This window comes from Coregonus lavaretus, assembly GCF_964263955.1.
Source record: "Coregonus lavaretus genome assembly, contig: HAP1_SCAFFOLD_1435, whole genome shotgun sequence".
Classification (NCBI taxonomy): Eukaryota; Metazoa; Chordata; class Actinopteri; order Salmoniformes; family Salmonidae; genus Coregonus; species Coregonus lavaretus.
This window is the reverse complement of record NW_028165106.1, coordinates 28,253-34,927: the sequence shown is the minus strand read 5'-3', so window position 1 is coordinate 34,927 and position 6,675 is coordinate 28,253. Positions and strand designations below refer to the sequence as shown.

Genomic DNA, 6,675 nt, shown 5'->3' with positions numbered 1-6,675 from the left:
GTTATAATTTAATGCTAGCCTGCTATGGCAAACGAGGCCAATAGTACACTGCGCGGATGCAACTGCACACTGCGCGCAGGCAAAAGCACAATGTGCGCGCAAAAGTACACTGCCGGCCCTTTATGCGCAATAATAGTCGCTGAAGTCAAGAGTGAAATCTTATGTTCTAATCTAATGCCAGCCTGCTATGGCGAACGATGCCAATAGTCCACTGCGCGCAGGCATTAGGACACTGCCGCGCGATAATATTCGCCAAAGTCAAGAGTAAAATCTTTTGTTCTAATCACCACATGTTCAGTAATGGCATTTCCCCCCTTTATTCAAATTACAACCTCTCACTTTCAGTTATTTGAAATGAAATAATCTCTCAAATATCACTATATCTAAAACAAGCCATAGAAAGTTGGTTGCAATTTCAATTAAATCATCCAGAAACGACAGAACAAACTCAAATACACTAATAGGAGAAAATATATATTTATTGATATTGTATGTTGTATAGCCTTACTTGTTGGTATCTCAGACGACCAGAACCTTAATAATAATCACCATACTTACTTCACATAGCACGGACATATAGTAGACTACTGACACTCACTCCTATGGAATGGGTATGGTGACTGGACACGCCGGGACCCAGACCCTACTCTTGTCGATCACACATATTAATGTCGTGTTCAGGGTGCTATCAGAGTTATCGGAAATACCTAGTTCCGACTGGGAAGTTTCACTTGAATGACCCTCCAAGTAGGAATTACAAGTGAGAAATAGTGAAAATGTTGTTGCCAATCTTATTGGTTTAAGAATTGTTCCGACTTCAAAACCACTTGAACACAATCATGTGGGAGTTACAACTTCCCATTTTTCACGAGAATGTGAAGTTGGCATAATACAGCATTCAAGTGCTAGTCGGTACTAGGAAACGGACATTTCTGACTTGCTAACTGGTTGAACGCGTTACAATAGCCTAAGTATATAATATGATTGACATAACCACAATAGAAAGGCCTTGGAAGTGCCATAAGTGAAAGCCGACATATTTCATTATTTTTACATTAACCTCTTTAACATGTATTAAATGAATAATGAAGAAAATTGTGTAATTTAGACTCTACGAAATATGAAATGCATTATGAAGAAAATCGTGTACTGTTGCCTACACGGAAAAGGGGGCTTTCTGACCAAAAGTGCACCAGTATCCCAAAGTATTAATCGAAATAAAGCATAGAAAACAGCGTTAGCATTAATAAAACAATTTTTCCCACGAATTAAGTTGCACGTAAATGTGTGTATTTTCTCACAAATGATGTTCAGAAAATCTCAAACAGTACATAGGCATACAACTACAATGTTTGAAACATTATTAAATAAAGACAACATTTCTGTATATTCATAACGTTTAATTAGCCATAATAAAGAAAATAAAGAAAAATAGGCTATCCGTTTATGGTTGTTGTGTGTTAAATTGCTGTCTTTTCGCACGAATTAAGTAGCACATAAATTCGTGTCTTTTCACACAGAAACGCACGAAATCTGATGAAATACATTATGCTACCTGTGGTTTTGTCGAGCACGGTTATATGTCAGACATTTAAACGGCGACGGATAGCGGAAAGCAAACCCCGTATTGAGTCAATACTGTCATCGATTGGTAAACATAATCCTTAACGTAAATATCCCAGGTTCGTACACAACGATTTTCCTTACATGTTGACTTTGCGCGCAGCCTTGGCGGCGAGCTGCATCCTGTAGGCTTTGCCACGGGTGGATTTGCGAGCGGTTTGCTTGGTTCTGGCCATGGCGCTAGCTTCCTTCTTAGACAGTCGGAGTATAGCCTCGAAATGCCCATGTGAAATGTATAAAGCCGGCAGTGGCATCTGCTGATTGGACACCATCTCCCCACCACCCCGATTGGCCCGTTACGGAGGCCTCCTCTGTCGGCTATCGGAAGGGATGCTTTGCTTCTCTTTTTTTTTGACCGCGCACCCAAAACAGTACACTGCGCACCCAAAACAATACACTGCGCGCCCATAAAACACACTGTACGCCAAAAAACAATACACTTTGCGTGCGCCCGCAATAATACACTGCGCGCCCAAAACAATAGATCACTGCTGGCCTTTACACGCAATAATAGTCGCCATAGTCAAGAGTGAAATCTTGTGTTATAATTTAATGCTAGCCTGCTATGGCAAACGAGGCCAATAGTACACTGCGCGGATGCAACTGCACACTGCGCGCAGGCAAAAGCACAATGTGCGCGCAAAAGTACACTGCCGGCCCTTTATGCGCAATAATAGTCGCTGAAGTCAAGAGTGAAATCTTATGTTCTAATCTAATGCCAGCCTGCTATGGCGAACGATGCCAATAGTCCACTGCGCGCAGGCATTAGGACACTGCCGCGCGATAATATTCGCCAAAGTCAAGAGTAAAATCTTTTGTTCTAATCACCACATGTTCAGTAATGGCATTTCCCCCCTTTATTCAAATTACAACCTCTCACTTTCAGTTATTTGAAATGAAATAATCTCTCAAATATCACTATATCTAAAACAAGCCATAGAAAGTTGGTTGCAATTTCAATTAAATCATCCAGAAACGACAGAACAAACTCAAATACACTAATAGGAGAAAATATATATTTATTGATATTGTATGTTGTATAGCCTTACTTGTTGGTATCTCAGACGACCAGAACCTTAATAATAATCACCATACTTACTTCACATAGCACGGACATATAGTAGACTACTGACACTCACTCCTATGGAATGGGTATGGTGACTGGACACGCCGGGACCCAGACCCTACTCTTGTCGATCACACATATTAATGTCGTGTTCAGGGTGCTATCAGAGTTATCGGAAATACCTAGTTCCGACTGGGAAGTTTCACTTGAATGACCCTTTAAGTTCGAATTGCAAGTGAGAAATTGTGAAAATGTTCTGGGCTTGTGGCATCATCACTGACTGTTGTAAGGAGGACCACTGATGCATCCCACAGGTCTGGCTCATCCATATCATCCTTTAAAAAATGAAAAGGGAGAACATATACTAATCACATTTACTGAAACAATGGCTGTGGCAATTTTGATTACAGTTGGATGTAGGGGTGGAACGGTACATATATTTGTATTGAACCGAAATGGTACGGGCGTCTCGGTACGGTACATGAATTTACACGGAGAATACACAGTATAAAAATAAATAAAACTTGAGTGCAAATTAATGAATGTAATGCGGAACTACTGTTAGACAAGCGGTTCTTTAGGGACACCTAATCTGTAGCCCTGCCCTTAGCTCTGAAGCTCCCGAGCCCCGCCTACATGTCGAGTCAGTCAGTCCAGTCCAAATGAAGAGTCCACATGAAACAAACTAGTCCCTTCCAAATACAACCAAACACGGACGTAGCTGTATCCCTTCTCGCCTCGACCACAAATGGCCTCCAGGCCCGTTTGATTCGCTGTTTGCTCCGCCGTTAGCTGTTAGCTCCGCCGTTAGCTGTTAGCTCCGCCGTTAGCTGTTAGCTTCGCCGTTAGCGTGTGAAGCTAACACCAAAACTCGTCAACTGCTCTGTGTAACCGAAGCTGCTCTTTTAACATCCCTGCTCTGTGCATTCACATATGAGAGCAGCGCTTGTCTCCTATAGCACACTACTAGCTGATTGTCTTATTTTGTTTACAAGTTACAGATGGAGTCTGGAGATGATGCAGGGTACTTCTTGTTTACTGTTTACATCTTACTTTATACACTTCAAGCTGTTACAGCTAGCTCAGTGGACAGCCTGAGACATGCACAATAAAAAAATGTGCCTTCTGCATTTTTGTTTTGCTTTCCCCTCCATTGTACCAAACCGAACCGTAATGTCTGAACCGAGGTATGAACCGAACCGTGACTTCTGTGTACTGTTCCACCCCTAGTTGGATGTCATTTAAATAACAATAAATACACAAGTCTGAAAGACTCCTGTTCATTCTGCTGCGTTGTGCTCTCGTTGCTGAGAAAGTGAGATTAATTTTATGTGTTCCACTGTGAGGCTAATGACGGCTACTTGATTTTCTTTGCAGTTGATTTTTTTGATGCTGTAATGGGCTCAAAATGACACTTCACACTTATAAACATCTTGCCAGAGGTTTGTAGTTGAAACACTGGTACATATACAGAAATTCTAGTGTGTTGGAAATGAAATGAAGATATGAATTTGTTAATTTACAGTACAATAGGCCTGATATCTCTTTACTGGGACTTACCACACATGTTCTGAAAAATCCAGAGACTTCCTCTAGTAGATAATCAGGAAGGGCATGGAGAACAGTGGTACGCCTTTGTGTGGACATCATGTAATTCCTAAGAAGATTAAAATAGTGTTGTGACAAGTTTACTTATCAAACCCAATTCCAAACAGTCCCAACTAATTATTAATTAATTAATTAATTGCCAATATCTGCACATAAATCCACTAATAACCTGCTGACTGGTGCAATTGTGGAATTAAAAAGCTTATTTGAAGCATTAAACTCCCAACATTACACTAAGACTACCTGTGAAATGTATAATCACCTGTGTATCATGGACTTCGAAAATGTTTGCCAAAGCATCTGCAGTCTTTTCAGTTTTGGAAGCTTTCTGTCTAAATAAGGCCATCAAACGAGGAGTGTGGCGATCAAGCTCGGCATAGAAAGTGTTAGGTAGGTTCTGGTTAGTTATCCGTTGGAACTCTACATATACCTCCATTGAGGAAAGGACAGTAACAGCAATTATTTATTTTAGGATGAATGAAATTAGGCAACATTACACACAATGTGACATACAGTAGCAAAGATAAAAACAGAAAAAATAACCTACAAAATGAATTTATTTATTAAATTGATGATGATTTTACCTCAGACTGCATATGAAGAGCAGGCCAGAGGTCCATTAGCTCTTTCACCGGTGGGCAGGACATTACAATAGTCTGTCGTCGCAAGGCAAACGTGTTCTGCATCATCTTACTAATAAGGGGTAGGTTTCTCTCAGTCTTCTTTACTTCCTCGACAATAGCCTGCCTCAAAAGGTCAAGGCTTGAGGGATCCTCTCCTTGAGGAAAGTTAGGCAGAAAGTTGACCTCTGCACACTTAGGCCTTTTGATGTTGGAGTGTGAAGGTTCATTCTCAGGGTTTTTTCGGCTTCTTTTCCCAGCATTTACAGCGACCTCCTGACATCCAGCCCTTCTCATCTTGGTCCTGTAATTGCCCATTTTAAACTTGATGCTGTTCTTCCAGCCATCCCATCCATTGTCAGATCCTGCTTCTTTTAATCATGGGTGTTTCCTCACAAGAGCTTCAGCCACCATTGCTATCTCTTTATCACTGGGGTAAGCCTTAAAACCATATATGGTAGATGCCAGTTTGTCTAAAATATTGTGCTTTTGGTCCCTTGACAACTGAAGAGGTCTCTCATTCTTTTCAAATTCAGCATTCCCATCTCTAAGTGTCAGCTCAACGTCAAATGCAAATGTGGGAATTTGTAAAGGACCTGGAGGCCATCTGCTCAGATGTTCTGGGGATGACACATCTGAAAGGGTATCAGTTGATGCAAGAGAACTGGAATCCTGTCTAACTGAAATATGAACACAGGCTTTTTGTGGTAACTCCTCGATGTCAACAAGGCAAGTGAGTTTTCCATCAAAGTCTGGATTTTTGTATTGCAAACTGAATCTCAATCACTGCATCAACAGAGGCTGGACGGGAGCTGAGTTTTAATTTTCTAACACGGTCTGCCTCGATGACACGAAGGATCATGTTTTGTGGGGCTTCAGCTGCCATCACTTTAATAAAAGAAGAGATTTGGAGGTTAAAAACACATCAGCACACAGACATTATGGTGCATTTATAAGGCTTTCTAAATGTTAATAAATCATTAATGACAACCTCCAACTTGTTCAGCATTCATAATGCTTTATACCGCCATGCCAAAGTGACAGTGGTTGAAAGAAAAATCTGAGACCTGGGTTCCACAGTACATTATAACTACCATAACATTAGCCAGATATATTTGTGCTTTTAATGCATTATAGACATGTTCTTTAGAATGTGTTACCAAAGAGTGCAATTCCAAAATGCAGGTCATGTATGTTGATTAGGGCTGTCCCGATTACCATATTTAGACAATCGATTCGTGGACATAAAATCGATCTTAATCTAAGCTTCGACGGCCTGGGGGGGGGGGGGGGGGGGGGGGGCGGAGGAGGCCCTGGCGGACATAATGAATGTATGGCAAAACAAACACTGCATGTCTCCAAAACTTATCAGGCAGGTTTGTTGTTTGCAGGTTTGTTGATTTATATAATGATTGATTATATTGAGCACATTTTCCAATAAATGAACAATTAATGATTTTATGAAGAATTACTTACCATAGAGTGAGTGGTCTTAATTTTGTCTCACTTGTATGAACCTCTTGGGAGTCAACAGCAGCAAGCCATCAATCTTGTATGCAGAGAGTGGGATTGTATCATTGAAGTCAGATTGTAGGTGGATAGACAGGCTTCCCTGTATGGCTGACAGCTCATAGGATCGAAGATGCTCTACATATCAGGAGTCATAATCACAACAGAGAAAATAAACATTGTGATTCACAAGGTAGATCTGTGTTAGTCTGCAAAATTTTGACAGTCCCCCCACTGATTCCAACTGAC

General features: G+C 40.9%; 1 long non-coding RNA gene across 1 annotated transcript; it reads right to left on the bottom strand.

Moving 5' to 3' along the window:
- Positions 1–2,945: 2,945 nt before the first annotated feature.
- Positions 2,946–6,462, bottom strand: LOC311116268. Its single transcript, XR_014611388.1, has 4 exons — positions 6,394–6,462; positions 4,882–5,805; positions 4,250–4,346; positions 2,946–3,024 (listed from the first exon to the last, which is right to left on the bottom strand). It is a non-coding gene; the product is annotated as an uncharacterized lncRNA (long non-coding RNA).
- Between the last annotated feature and the right edge of the window lie 213 nt (positions 6,463–6,675).